The sequence below is a fragment of the Microcebus murinus genome, chromosome 4, assembly GCF_040939455.1.
Source record: "Microcebus murinus isolate Inina chromosome 4, M.murinus_Inina_mat1.0, whole genome shotgun sequence".
In the NCBI taxonomy this organism is placed as follows: Eukaryota; Metazoa; Chordata; class Mammalia; order Primates; family Cheirogaleidae; genus Microcebus; species Microcebus murinus.
The window spans coordinates 26,862,822-26,877,719 of NC_134107.1; the positions used below are offsets into that span (position 1 = coordinate 26,862,822).

The 14,898-nt window shown below is 34.4% G+C and overlaps 1 protein-coding gene across 10 annotated transcripts in view; it reads left to right on the top strand.

Annotated features, from left to right (window-relative positions):
* Positions 1–14,898, top strand: part of LRRC4C (leucine rich repeat containing 4C) — a 1,172,848-nt gene that overhangs the window by 1,058,422 nt on the left and 99,528 nt on the right. For 8 of the 10 annotated variants that reach the window (XM_076002025.1, XM_076002024.1, XM_076002021.1 and 5 more), the window contains one exon: positions 4,913–4,989. The exons of the other annotated variants lie outside the window; for them this stretch is intronic. The gene's annotated coding sequence lies outside the window, so the exon portion shown is untranslated. The remainder of the gene's footprint in view (positions 1–4,912; positions 4,990–14,898) is intronic. 10 annotated transcript variants of the gene reach the window in all.

Here is a 14,898-nt window from a genome sequence, read left to right on the forward strand (position 1 = left end):
ACTAGTAGCAGTATTTTATTTAATACTAAAAACAACCCTATGAAAGAGATAATAACCACATTATTATTCACATTCTACAAGTGAGGAACATAACCCTTAGAATACATTAATAATTTGATTGAATTCAGGCAGCCAGAAACAATGATGAAATCAATTTGATTGTTCAGCAAATCTGCAGTTGTTTTTAATGAAATATATTGAAATGGAAGAAAGAAGTATTAAAGTGCATCACGTATTGTAAGATTTGGTTGGTGACATTTTTCTTTAAGTTTTGAAGGCATAGGAAGGCAGCAAGTAGGGAGGGTTGTGTTGTACTGTGGAATGAATTTCTCACCAGGAGATATGATAGAAAATCTATAAATTTTGGAGCATCTACACTAGAGAATACTCTTCCCCACCCACCCCTGTAATGCTGTTACATAATCCAAACAAAATAAATATAAATGTCTTATTTTGTATCTTCCTGATTGGCTCAGAATATTTAAAGGCCCGAAAGAATGAATCTTGCTCAGTATCTCAGCCAGTTCCTTTGGATTAAGTATAAAGAAATATAAGACAGAATAGATGGCATCCTAATTCAAGACAGCTAATTAGCAGCATATTTGAGAGTAGAATATGTGTAGCCTACTACTGTTAGGTGTTGTGTTTTTCACTCTTTTCGTTTTTCTTTATTCTCCTAGGAATTGAGGATCATATTAATAAAGCATCAGAAATAAGTTGTAGGATGACAGCACCTACTCATTGATTATCTGTAACATATGTGAGCTTTTCCATTATAATCAAATTACAACAGTGACTATTCATCAAGTCCTGAAGTTTTGCCTCTTTGGCAAAACACTATGTTTAAGTATAAGCCTTGACTTTTATAAAGGGTGGGGCTTTTAATACAAATGAGAAAAAAGGTATTTATTCATAAATAACATAGTAACATATGAAAATAATAGGTTAAAAGAGTTTTCAAGTGAAATGTATGGAGTTATAGTCTTCAGAGGGAGAGGAAAGAGGTAACTTTGGCTTAGATGATAAGTAAGGAAATTGTGTAAGAGATGAATTTGAGTACAGTTTTAAAATAGTCTCAGGATATACCCAAGATTAATGAAGATCTAGTCAACTTTGAAATGCATATTAGACTAATGGATGAAAAAAAACAGATTGTCACAACAAAGCTCACAAACCAAGTAGCGGAAGAATGAACTGCTTAACTGCTGAATGACTCTTTAGGGCCCATTGATGTTATAATGCAATTTTGACCTAGTTATTCTTGAGCTATTCATTGGAAAAACTCTATATATACCATTATTTCAATCTGAGTGCAATGGAATAGAATATGTCAATATCTCTAGTACAATATAAATAGCAATAATCAATACTTTAAGGTCAAATTTTCCCTCTTCCTTGAAGCCAATTCAACATATACATTGTTGCATTATACTTAGAACTTAAATATTTTCCTGATTTTTAGAAACAAATTTCTCGTGCCTGCATCTGTGCTACTTAAACAGATTATAAACTTCTAGCTGCTCTTGACTTTTTCTAATCACATTCCCAGTTCTTTGCACATGCTAGCTACATGATGAGTGAAGATTTCATGAGTGATTAATAGACATAAGTTTTCTGTGTATGGTTATAGAGTGATAAAATTAACTTGTCAAATTCTCTTGCATTTCTATGGTATTAACTACATTTTACCAATTACTATAGCTATTTATGTACTTGGTACATTCCCAATTAACTTTTAAAGTGTTTGTGGCAGATAGCAACTCTTACTTCTACTTATAGACCCCAGCACACTGTACCAAACACACTACCTGCACTTAGTAGATGTTAAATGAATATTTGTCAAATGGAAATTGAAAAGTTAAAAATATATATATAATAAATGATGTACATAGGAAGCCTAGCATAGAATGAGTACATGGAGAGGTCTCAGTAAATATCAGCTAAATGAGTGAACTAGTCATGAATTCTAATTCTAACTTTGGTCACTAGTTGTGAGGCATGGTCACATCCCTTCTTTCGGAGACTCAGTTTTCTCGTCAATAATATAAGATGTTTAGATTTGAAGAATAGTTTTCTAACTACTTTTCAGAATCTAGGAAGGTACTTCATGAGTCCCATGAAAAATCAGTGTTTTCTTAACCAATATTTAAAGTGCTTTAGCTTAGCTTGGGCCCAAGATATTCTTTAAAGGATGAGCTCCATTGCTAAATTGTTTGAAAAATATTGATGTAGATTCCAGTGTAGAAATGTACTTCTTTCGAGCCAATTTGAACACGTGAAACATAAAAGTCTATCTTGTTGTCATTAAATTACAATACAAGAAATGGACAAGAAGTCCTGTTATTCCAGAAGTCAAATTTAAATGAATTTGACTTTAATTTTATATGAATAATTGAAAACAACATTAATTAATTGCAAAGTCATGTAACAGTTTCTTTGTTGCAGAAAGAAAGAAATGTATGTTCATTTGTCATGAATACCATGAAGTGCTTCAAAGAATAATAATTTTTTTCAGAGTGGTATTATAATTTTTTTTTCTTTTCCTCATTCCATATTGTCATTTTAGTTAAAAGAGGAGCATGGTTAAAACATTCTACTGAATTGCTCCTTTGATGAACACTTGGGTGGTTTAGGGGCTTGTTTACCTCTCCCCAGACAATTTAGATTGGCAGTTGGGAAGTAAAAGTTTGCTCATTTGATTGTTTTATTGGAATATAAAGATGGCTATTGATTGATGTTTTTTAGACTCTAAAATCAAAGATGCTGAGCCTGAGACATTTATCAGTGGCTTAGTATTAATCACAATAATAATGGTAAATAATAGTAGTAATAATAATAAGAAGAAATGTAGTTAATTTTATTAGTTGTTTACTTGTGCCAGACAGTGGGCTAATCTTTTAAATATAAAATTGAATTTATTTATCATGACCATGCTGTATGGCAGGTTCCATTATGACAGGAGAGAAAATTGAAGACTTTTCCCAAAGTTAAGACTTACTATGTGATGATTCCGGATCCTTTGAACATAACCATTTATTAAGAATGGAAATAAAAGGACACACATAGATTTCACGTAAGGTAGAGTGTAATGAGTGTTATAGGAGAGACATATGCAATTATAATTCTCTAAGATCATTCATTCACTTATTGATTCATTCATTTAGTTGTGCAGCTGTCCTCTGAACATTCACAATATTCCTTTTTTCCAGAATGCCAGTGATAGCAGGTCCTTAGAGCACCACCCATACTTTCATCATCAGAATTCCTTTCTCTTGCATCCTTGAAATCTGGTCACAGAGCCCTGTTACCAAGTACCTTTAGCAATAAACATGTTCCCTACAGTCAAGGGATGTCTGTTGCTTGGTTTCTGAAGATGGGAGTTGGGCCAAACTTGGTTTCCCTGTACCATCCGTTCTTGGCTTTACTTAATATAACCAGTTAGAAATTTATGATCATCCTTTTTCAACAAGTTGATCCTTCTCTGAGGCCGCTATTTGACTCCCTCTCATTTTTATACATCTTTCTTCAGAGTTAACATTGTCATGTTTCTATAAGATTAAAACAATGCAATCATATAAAGTGTTTAGGACAGTGCCCAGCACATAATAAACACTCTATAAATAATAGATGACAATAATGATTGTACTAATAACATTGTTATCTTTTAGATGAGACAGTTTTTCTAGAATTCTTATCTTCTAGGTTGACTACATTTTATATACAATTACTTAGGTATATATACTAGTTTTCCTTAAATGTGTCACTGCCAATAGGACACAGTACTTCAGATTCATTTGCATATGTTATAAAAATGAGCTCAATCAATTAAACTCTGGTTTAATGATTGGCTTAATTAGTCAATTACTAGAGACATTGACAGTACCCACTTTTGCATTTGTAATATCTGGGTTCTGCTGCCACCATTTTTTTTTCTTTTTTTCAGCCACTGGGTTTATGGTATGGGTTCTGCCTTCTTGAATTATTATATTTAAATCCCCCACACCATTTAATGACAATGGAGATTAGGTCTAGATGATCTCTTTAAGATTTTAAAAACTTAAACCATTACCCGACTTTCTGATTTCCCAATAGAAAACAATAATAATGAAAAGAAGAAAAAGGGAAAAATGGAACTTATTTAAAAAAATAAAAGTCATTTCAAAGATACTGACCCATACAAGAATGACAAATGGAAGATAAGTAAAAGTAGTTAAAACATTGCCAGCGACCATGACAGAATCTCTATTCAGAGGCTGAATTTGTCTTTTATTTATTATGCATACCAACTCTTTGTTTATTAACATAATAAAATTGTAATACAATAAAAAAAAAAAGGTTTTCAAAAAAGACCAGACCAGGTCAGACAGCTGATTAAAGGATGCTAAAATGTGCAGCTCCCTGGAGCCTAAAGTCCCTTTTAAGCTTGATTTTGAATGACTGGTCCAGGCAGGGAGTCTTCTAGGAGGAAATGCATCTTTGTCTGGGGTTAAGTCAAGGGCTAAACTCCCAGGGCTCCAGTGAACCTTGAGGAGAAATTCCTGAGGCAGAACCCAGACAGAGGGAGTCATCAGATCCTCAGAATGGGGAGGAGAGGATTTACCATCACTCTGGGATGAGTTTCAGTTGCAGCACTTCTCAGGCGAAGAGCATGCCTACAGCCTTTCTCTTCTGCTTTGCTTGTATGTGGTGGCTACTAGCAACCTATATGGTTCTGAAGTGTCCAGCAGAGATTATAGGATCAACCAGCGGGAACATCAATAGTGCCAAGTGGCATTTTAAAATCTTTTCAAATTTTTGTATGTTGCTTTTGAAGAGGGAATATTCTAGGTTGTGGTCTCTATTCTTGCAGAATAATGGCATTTTCAGGCTATATGGACCTTTCATCATCTAGTCCAATCACCTCATTTTACAGATCAAGAAACTGAGGCTGAGAGAAAAGGGACTTGCCAAGAGTTACTCAGCTAATCAGTGACAACAATGGAAATTGCGGTAAGTTGTGTGGCCTCTTGGGGCTTTTCCTTCCAAATCTATAATGTGGAAATAGGAGATAGATCAAGATGATCCCTTTAAGATTTTTTTTCTTATTATAATATTCTGATTCTGTGACTTTTAAATTTTAGACACCTGACCATTATTCAATGACCAAGAGGCTTTTATAAAGATAATGCATTTAATGCCTAAATGAGAGTGTTTAAACATTTGGATAAGGCTTTAAGTTCTAATTAACATTTTTGCTTTCTATAGAGACATTTGTTTTAGAATGTGACCTAGATTTGGATTAAACATTTTGAAATACAACCTGCTTTTTAATATAGTTGGTAATTTACTATGTTACATCCTAACACTATAAAAATCCTATCACTATAAATAACTTCTTATTGAAACTATAACATATGTTTAATATTATTACCTATGTTGATTTACTCATTGCTTAAAAAGTTCAGATCACATGAGTGAGTAAAGCCACTAGAAGGTCATTCCATACATGATAGAAATGCCCAATTAGGTTTTGGTTAGTTGAAAATCAAACTCCATTGATTATAAACATGGATTGGATTATTTTTTTCATTTCTTCAGCAGACACATTTTAGACAAGCTGACAGCAGATCTATGTAATGGCCACTATAAAAGCTTTCATCAAGAGTGTACATGTTTAGTGTCTTTGTGTGGGATAAACTGGGTTATGTTAGTTGAAAAGGCAAAAGATTCAAGAGTAATACAGATCTGGGCTTTTAAGTTCTTGGCTGCATGGTTAATGCAATTAGAATTCTCTAATTCTCAGGTTCGAGAGTTGGTTGATTATAGGGGAAAGCCTTCTGCATCTTCAAGCCATTAGCCATGGGGGTTCTCAGACATTTATTTATGTAAGTGGCATAGCAAGTTATGTGTAATAATAATCACAGGGATATCATAAGAATCAAATGATATAATGCATATAAAAGAAATGTGTACGTTCTAAACACTACAGAAATCTTTTGTCCTTTTGTATTGCCTATTAAAACAAATAGAGGCATAGAAAAACATTGAGGGGTAAAGAAGGAAAGGGTGTAGGAAGCAAATACTTTATTTTTCCAATAAAATGATGGATTAGAGAAAAGAGACTACCAAGCAAATTAAATATCATTGCTAGACTATTCGATGCCCATGCATCTTAAAAATGTTACCTACATTAGAGTCACTTTGAGATTTTGTTAAAACACCAATTCTGATTCAGGTTGTCTGGGGGGAATTGTGAGATTCTGTATTTCCAAACAGCTCCTATGTGATGCTTATACTGCTGGTCTCCAATATTTTGTGTAGCAAGATGTTATACCTTCACATTAAGAGATGTAACAAAAGCTCAGCTAAGTATCTCTCCAAGAAAGAAATATTTATTTTTCAGGGTTTATATGTCAAGGGAGTACCATACAGCCTGGCCAACACTCACTTTGCCACACCATAAAGGAGCTTTCTGCTCTTTCTGGTTTTATTTTTAAGTGTCGAGAAAGCACTCAGCTTCCACTGCTTGGTTGGGGTTTCTGGCTGATAGATAGCAGCTAAGGAGGAGTTTAAATCTAATAGAATTAGGAATAAACAGGATCTAGAGAGTCCACACATTACTAAGGCAGTAGAGTTGCTTCTTGTTTGGTTGCAAGGTCTTATCTAATAGAGGTCTCTAATGCTGCCTTAAGAAATTTGGATATGTGATTGGTTGTCTTACTTCCCTTGGCACATTGCCTACTTACATTGACTAGGATCACTGACTTTCCTAATATAAATATGAACAGGAAGAAACAGATGTCAGATTACCTTCCCTCCTTTTTTACATTTAAATTCAATTCAACAAACATTTACTAATTATTAGGCAACACAGTAGTTACAAACTATGCACTGTGAGGAACATATGGATCAAAAAGGAAGGTAGGTTTCAACTATTGTCAGTTTACCTATAGAGGATACAGACATTAAAAATAACCAAATATCAGGTAGTTTGAGCTTTAACAAATCCTAAATTTGGAAATAACCTGCTTAGAGATCTGAAAGAAATTGAAATCAGTTTTTCCTGGGAGTTAGAAAGGCTACATGAAGTGGAAAGACTTTGAATAAGGATTTAAAACATAGTGATTTGCCCATGGAGGCAGAGAATAGCTTGAGACCAAGTTTTTGTCATATCGTAGGCATATTAATGGAGAGCAAAAGCAAAGAGATATAGGTTAGTGTGATTCAACTAGCACCATGCTGAGATTAAAACATCTTTCTTTGGAATTCAGCCTAAAGTCTAGGTTTTGTGTGGGACTGTTGGAGGTTAGGGATGCCATATCAGGGCAGTGTTTTTGCTGCTTCTCTCAAACTTTGATTTTCCCCACTGGGCCTAGTTCCCTGGGCCCTGTGGAAGAAAGATCATCTTTTATATAAACATTTTCCTTTAGCAAATGGAATATAGCACTTCAGTAGGTACGTAAGTCAGAGACAGGAGAAAAAGGAATGGTTCCAAATTCCCTTAAAAATGTATTTTCATATTAACCCACTTACTCATTCTTTGCAACTCTGACCCTCAGATATGATTAGAATTTTCATTTCTTTAACTTAGGTAAATTTAAATTCTTTTTCAAATAAATGTTTGCCATGATAGTTACTTTGGAGTATTTGGTTGATCATAAAGAAGAAGCCTTTTATATCTCCTCTTCTTTAATATTTTGGTACTTAGCCATTTTTTAAAAAATGATTCTGCTACCCTTCTCTGATTCCTGATTGCCCTGGTTAGTGCTGTTGTCTGGATAGGATGGGGCTGAGGCATTATTTGGTATCACCAGAGTCCATGCAGTGTGTGAATTGAGTGTAGAGAGAAGGGAAGATAACTAAAGAACATTAACCATTATCAAAATCCAAGAGAGAGTTTGGGTCCATAGTGAAGAAGTAAAATAAATTCAAAATTCACAGGTATTTAAGAGCATATCAGGAAATAGTGGCTAGAGCAGGGCCCCATTGAAGAATTACAGTGTGAGGTATTTGTTGTTGCTGGGTATTGATTGTGTTGACCGAGATTGGCTTAAAGATACAAGAAAAGACTTGAAAATACCACTCTGTCTCCTTTATTGCCCACCCTGGAAAGACATTTTCTTAAGAGCACAATCTGAAACTTGCACTGCTACATAAACTTTGGATCCTTTTGAATTCCACCTAGCAAAACAGTGTACCACCACTTGTGCTAAATTTGTTTAAATGTATCTGCATTAATTAAAATCCAGGAAACTATGGACAATAATGAGTCTAATGGACATTAGAGTCTATGAGACTCTAATGTTTTGTAAACTCCATTCAGCTGTGGCTGTTTGCAGTTCACTTTGCATCCTTTGTCATTTGCTCTGTCATTGTTTATCCTTCCTTAAATTCTCTCCTCTCCTTCTCGAGCTCGAACTTTGGCAATATAGGCAATAGGAACATTATTTTGATTTTTGTCAAATCATGCTATCAATTCCACATTCCTGGTAATAACCAAACTTCAGGGGCATAGCTCTTTCATACTGATAGGTGTTTTGACAATCATCTGGCATTTATCCCCCTTGTTTTATAATTTAAAACAAACAATTAGATGAAAAACCCAAAACATTGAAAGGAAATATGGAGAAACATAGAAAGCAAATGAAGAAATGATATCAACATTTATTGGGTGCCAACATATACCAAACATTTTGCTAGATTCTTTATATACAAGGTGCTACTTAATCCTTGCTGTGACTTTGTGTTATGATTGTCATTGTGTCCACTTTATCAGTGTTCAAATAGAGAGTAAGAAAAATTTTACTCAGACATAAAAGTCATGCAGATACTCATCAGTAGACCTGTGGCAGGAGTCTGGATTTCTAACTGCCCTCTACTCCCAGGCTGAAAACTGCAGATGGTGAAAGTACCATCCTTTCTTTTTCACAAAGTAGCTTGAACTATGTCAAAATAAGCAATTTCGATAAAAGGCAGAAGACGGATAAGAATCAAGTTATAGACACATTCCTTTCCAGCTAGATTACTCTCTTCATTTACTTTAAACTTAACATATATAGGCAGCTTGATGGCAGTAATAATCCTTTTACATGAATATGACCTGTCTGTGCCTTATTCAGCAATATAGAATTGTGCTGGGTACTCTCTGAGCTGTTTAGCACGTTGATACATAGTCTGTATGTGCTTCATATGCAGAAATTGCTTTTTAAAACAAATCAGGATTTCTGTGTTTTTTCCTTTGTAACCCATATCTAGACTTTGGTGTTACTATTAAATGGTGTTCTCAGTTCTGCACATTTGTTCTTTAAAGAGCTCGTATTAAGCTCTTGCTACATACTAGAAACTGTGTTAGGAGCTGTATTTGTCAGGACTATCTGAACTCTGTCTGCAGTGATAACACATAGACCCTGAGTCTCAGTGCTACAACACTACCAAAGTTTATTTTTTGTGCATGCACAGTCTACTATGGGCCTTACTATTCTTCAGAGCAGCTCCCTCTCAAGTCATATGTCAGGGGGCCAGTCTGCTTTTACCTTACAGCTTTTCCATCTCAATGTGTGTCTTCTAGATTGCTATCACAGGGAAAAAGAGAGCAAGAGAGCTGGGGTGCCTTGGGGACATTTTTTCTGCCTTACAGTTATCTCCTTCCATGAGAGCTATGCAGTCATATGAGAAAAATAATAATTACAAGGGAGTATTTAGGGCTATATTACAATTTGGCAGGGCCTATAGCTCCTTAAGCCAGCAGCTGCTGTTCTCTTTAGAGAGTTTCTTTTTCATTGAAATAATTGACTTGGGATTTAAAAATTCCTGTCTTCTCTTGTGCTCATACTGTCTGCTTTTTAAAAAAAAAAAAAAAAAAATAGAGGTCAAAATGTGTTTAAAAACCAAGCCTAGATCTTAGAGGTTCCGCCCCCCCCCAGCAGTGGCTTTGTGGCAGCTGTTTTTTCATAAAGTGAAGAGAATTTTCCATGCCCACTGTGAGCCATGACAGGCAGAATGAAGCTGTGCACCCTGGTAGCTCTCTCTTTGTTGGGCACTTGTTCTGTATAATGTCCCAGCATTTATGACTGGCATAGGCAAATATTGAGACAGTTTTCTGGCACTGGCCATTTAAAACAACAAATAGGCAATCAGAGAGACCCCTACCTTGAAGAAAAATAAGAATAAAAAAGTAGTAATGAGGCCATGCAAACATATTTAGGCTTGAGAGAATGAAGGTAGCTATGGAGTTGAGTTGAAGATTACATCATACTGGAGAATCAAGATATTTTCTTCATGTTTTTGTTTCATATATTTCTGTTAATACTTTTTTATTGATAAATGATTGGTAAAGAGCTACACAATTAGTGAGCGGCATGTAGATTTGTAAGGATGGAAGAATAAAAACGTACTATCTTTTGAATGTTTTCCTTATAGTGAAAACAATGTTCACTATTTGTCTCTTATTTATAACTGTAATGTGCCTTATCCATAGACTTAGGTATTTTGGCTTGTACTGTCAGATGTTTCCTCTCAGCATCTTGTTACTGTGCCTTGATTTTCAACTTCTAAGTAAATGTTTTCATTAAATCTAAAGAGGAAGTGTGGTAGCTTCTGGAAATTTGAATATAAACTAGAGAGGTAAAGTATGAAAATTACATAAATAATAGTGATAATATTAGTAATAGAATCATGAACATTAATTGGGCATTCATTATAATCCAGGTATTGGGATAAGTGTTTTATAAGCATGTATTTATTTAATCTCATAACTGTGTGAGACTGGGACTATTATTAATTAACCCAATTTAACAATGGGCTTAGAGAGAAATGTTAAATAAATTGTCTAGTGTCAAATTACTAGAAAATACCTGTCTGACCTATGTAAAGTCATCCAAGTATTATCCTACTACAAGGTATTTAAATGTGTCGATAATACACAAAACCAAAATATAATACAACTACTGCCTAAGCTATGTTTTTTTAACTTGCATAAAGACAGTGTACTTTAACAAAAGTGCTGCAGTGAGAATAAAATTTAGAAATGAAAACTAAGTAAGAGGAATGTGCTCAGTTTTTGTCGAAAAGTATCCAAAGAAAACATCCACTATTTAGTAGAGTGATTCTCAACAGGGAGAAATTTGCTTCTCTACCTAGGGAACATTTGGCAAAGTCTGGAGATATTTTGGATTGTCATGATTGGGAGGTGGGGCACTGCTGGCATCTTGTGGATGGAGACTAGGGATGTGTTAAGCATCCTACAATGCATAGGAGAGCCACTACAACTAAGTTTTATTCATTCCAAATTATCAATAGTGCCAAGGTAGAGCTTGTGTAAAAAATTCTTCTCTTACAAGATGGGTGAACTATCGTGTAATTAAAAGCTCAATCCTTAAATAAGGGAGACAGCAAAAACAGTTAGAAAGCTTCTGCAGTAGTCCTGGAAAGATGTAATGAAAGCAATTAAAATCGTGTCTCTAATAGAAGTAAATAGTCTCTGAGAAATGAACCTAAAAATTCTCTCATGAGAGGAGGGCTGATATTTAGTTCATGAAGTTGGTTCTGAGGCTCAGGGTTCTGGCTCTACTACTTGGCCTTGATTGCTTAAGTTCTCCACATCTTAATTTAACTACTTATAAGTTAGAAATAAGGATAATGCCCTACAAAGTTGTTCTGATGTAACTATGCAGAGTGATTAGCATAGTCTCTGGCATTCATAGTTGAATTATTATTCTGGCTGAGAAAATGATAAACTTTGGTTAAGCAAAGTATATTCTTTTGGGACACTTAAAGACTGCTGTTTTGTGGATATTAAAAAGAACAGCTACCAGATCAGACAGCTTTGTTTTGAATCCTGTCTCCTCTATTTATTAATTATATGACCTTGGGAAAGTGCCTTGGAACTCCCTGTGCCTCAATTTACCCATCTATAAGATGAGGGTAGTAAGTAATATGTATCTTCTAGAATTTTTATGATGCTTAAATAAGCGTAGAAGTGTAAAATACTTAGAACAGCGTCTACCACTTTGAAGCAGATGCTGTTAGCTCTTATTATTCAGTTACGTGATATTGCCAGAAAAGGCATAACATAAATTAATTTTCTCAGTAACTGAACAACACCCCTTGAAATACCAGTCCTTTTTTAAAACAATTACAGTAATGAAAATATATCTCAAATTATTTTTTTTAATTCTTACTTACTTACAAATGAATAACAAATACCCTTTAACATTTCATTATTCACTCGAGGCCCTTGTCATCATAATGTTGTTTCTTGTACTGGAGTTTGATACATGAAGCTCTTAGAGCTATTGAAGTACAAGGATTTTCCTTGCTCTCAGTTACTGGGTTTTTTTCTTTTTAAAAAGTATTGGTTTTGCTTCCTTTGTACCAAAGTATCAGCTGTCTGAGCCTAATAGCCTCTATCTTGCCTTTTCCAAATAACTGCATTTGATGAATTGATCAACAATATTTATCGAACATACTATATGCTATACTCTCTAAGCTATGTTAGCAGCCAAAACAAAATAATCCCTTCTTGAGGGTTTTCAATTTAGCAGAGGTAAACATTGAAGATGTAATGACAGTTAAATAACCATTCATTCAAACGGGATCTATGCTATGATTGAGCTGTATCAGCTACTGTTCTTAGGGACAAAACCCTCTAATGCGGGGCTTAAGACAGGCCTTCATGAGGAATTGATCATTAAGTGGCAACCTGAAAAGTGGCCTTAGCAAGGCATTCCTTTAGGAAGGCAAAGAGAATGAGCTTTACAAGCATATGCAATGGTATGTGTAAAGGTCCCAATTCTGGACTGAGAGACATTAAATAAAGAGATTTTTTTAAAATCTAGTATGACTTAAAGATCGAGAAAAAAAAAAAATCCAGGTTGATGGCAGCATTGAAAAGGTTAGAGTGGATAGCCAGCAGCTCAATCATTTGTGGTTTTCTAAAGTGTGTGAAGTCTTCCAAACTATGTGGAATACATGGGAAGCCATTGGAAAATTTAAGCTTATGAAGAATATGATAGATTTGCATGTGAAAAATAGCTTGGAAGTATGGAGGCAGGGAAAACAGTTAGAATGGTTCTGCAGTAGTCCTGGCAAGATGTGATGAAAGCAGTTAAAATTGTGTGTCTAATAGAAGTAAACAGTCTCTGAGAAATCAGACCTAAAAATTCTCTCATAAGAGGAAGGCTGATCTTTAGTTCATGGAGTTGGAAAGATTTACTTTGACTGCTTTGACATTTTTTTTTTTTACATTTTACCTTTTTCTTGGCTACATTCCAGAGGATTGCAATTGTTGAATAAGCAGCTTCTCAAAGCATGAAAATACATATATACAGCAATAATAAAAATAAAATGTAATTTGTATAGTACTTAAAAACTGTTATTGTATTTGATCAGCAAATTTTCCTATTGAGTAATTTTTATCCCAATTATCCCTTGCAAGAAACTATGGTCCAGTTGATGTCTTTTTATTTATTGGCAATAGGAAATGTTTACTTCAATAAGCCTTGATGTATAATAGGAATTTTATTTGTCCTGTCTTATAGAGAATGTTGGAACTGAGTAAAAGAGATCTCTCATCTTTTTCTTTGCATTATATAAAGAAAGATACAAAAATGTTGAGTCATCTATTCTCATTTTTCACCACTAGTACCTTGACTAAAAATACCAAACTTTAGATATTTAAATAAGGAGAAAGTTACCTACATCTATGCACAAAATATGTGGTTTGTAAAGTGAACTGTGTAAATATTAAATATGTATATGTGTATACACACAGACTGTGTAAGGCCTTAAATGTCCTATTTAGAAAATTGAACATCCCATTTTAAACATCTATATAACCTGTCCATATGTCTAATTCTAAAATGTGTATGTACCTAAACCATTTCTAAAATGGGTATAAAAATTAATTTCTCAAGCATGAATGGGAGAATTAAATGAAATAATTTAGAGTGTTTTATTTAGTTCCTGACACACAATAAGAACTTAATAAATTTTAAATATGCATATATAATTTAAGTATAGTTTTCATTATCATAAATTTGACTATATAATCTATTATAAATATATGTGTTGATAATTTCATATAATTATACACAGTTACAAATATACATATATGTACATATATATCTTAGCTATTGACTATTATACCAAAAATAACTACACAATGATATTCAAAATGACATAGAATCTTACAGCCAACTTTGGTGAAAGTTTGGATTTGCATTTTATTTTGGTTATTTCTGTCCTGGGAAGTTACTATAAATGAGAATCTAAATGTTAGTCATGAATTTTTTTTTTTTTTTAATTAGAGACAGGGGTCTTGCTATGTTGCCTAGGCTGATCTTGAATTCTTGGGCTCAGGAGATCCTTCCACCTCAGCCTCCTGAATGTCTGGAGTGCACCACTGCATCCAGCCATGGAGTTCTGACTTTACATGGGTTGAGATTCTGGCCCATTTTCTGTATTATGTTTCCCTTCATTTACTCATTCATTCCTTTATTAATTTACTTATTTTTTGAGGCAGAGTCTCACTTTCTCCCCTGGGCTCAAGTGCCGGGGCCTCAGAGTAGCTCACAGCAACCTCAAACTCCTGGGCTCAAGTGATCCTCTTGCCTCAGCCTCCAGGGTAGCTGGGACTACAAGCACACACCACTGTGCGCGGCTAATTTTTTTCTATTTTCAATTGTTTGGCTAATTCTTTCTATTTATAGTACAGACGGGGTCTCGCTATTGCTCAGGCTGGTCTTCAACTTCTGAGCTCAAGCAATTCTCCTGCCTCAGCCTCCCAGAGTGCTAAGGTTACAGGTGTGAGCCACCATACCCGGCCCCTTTATTTATTTATTTTTCTTTTCTTTTCTTTTTTTTTTTTTATTTCAGCATATTATGGGGGTACAAATGTTAAGATTACGTATATTGCCCTTG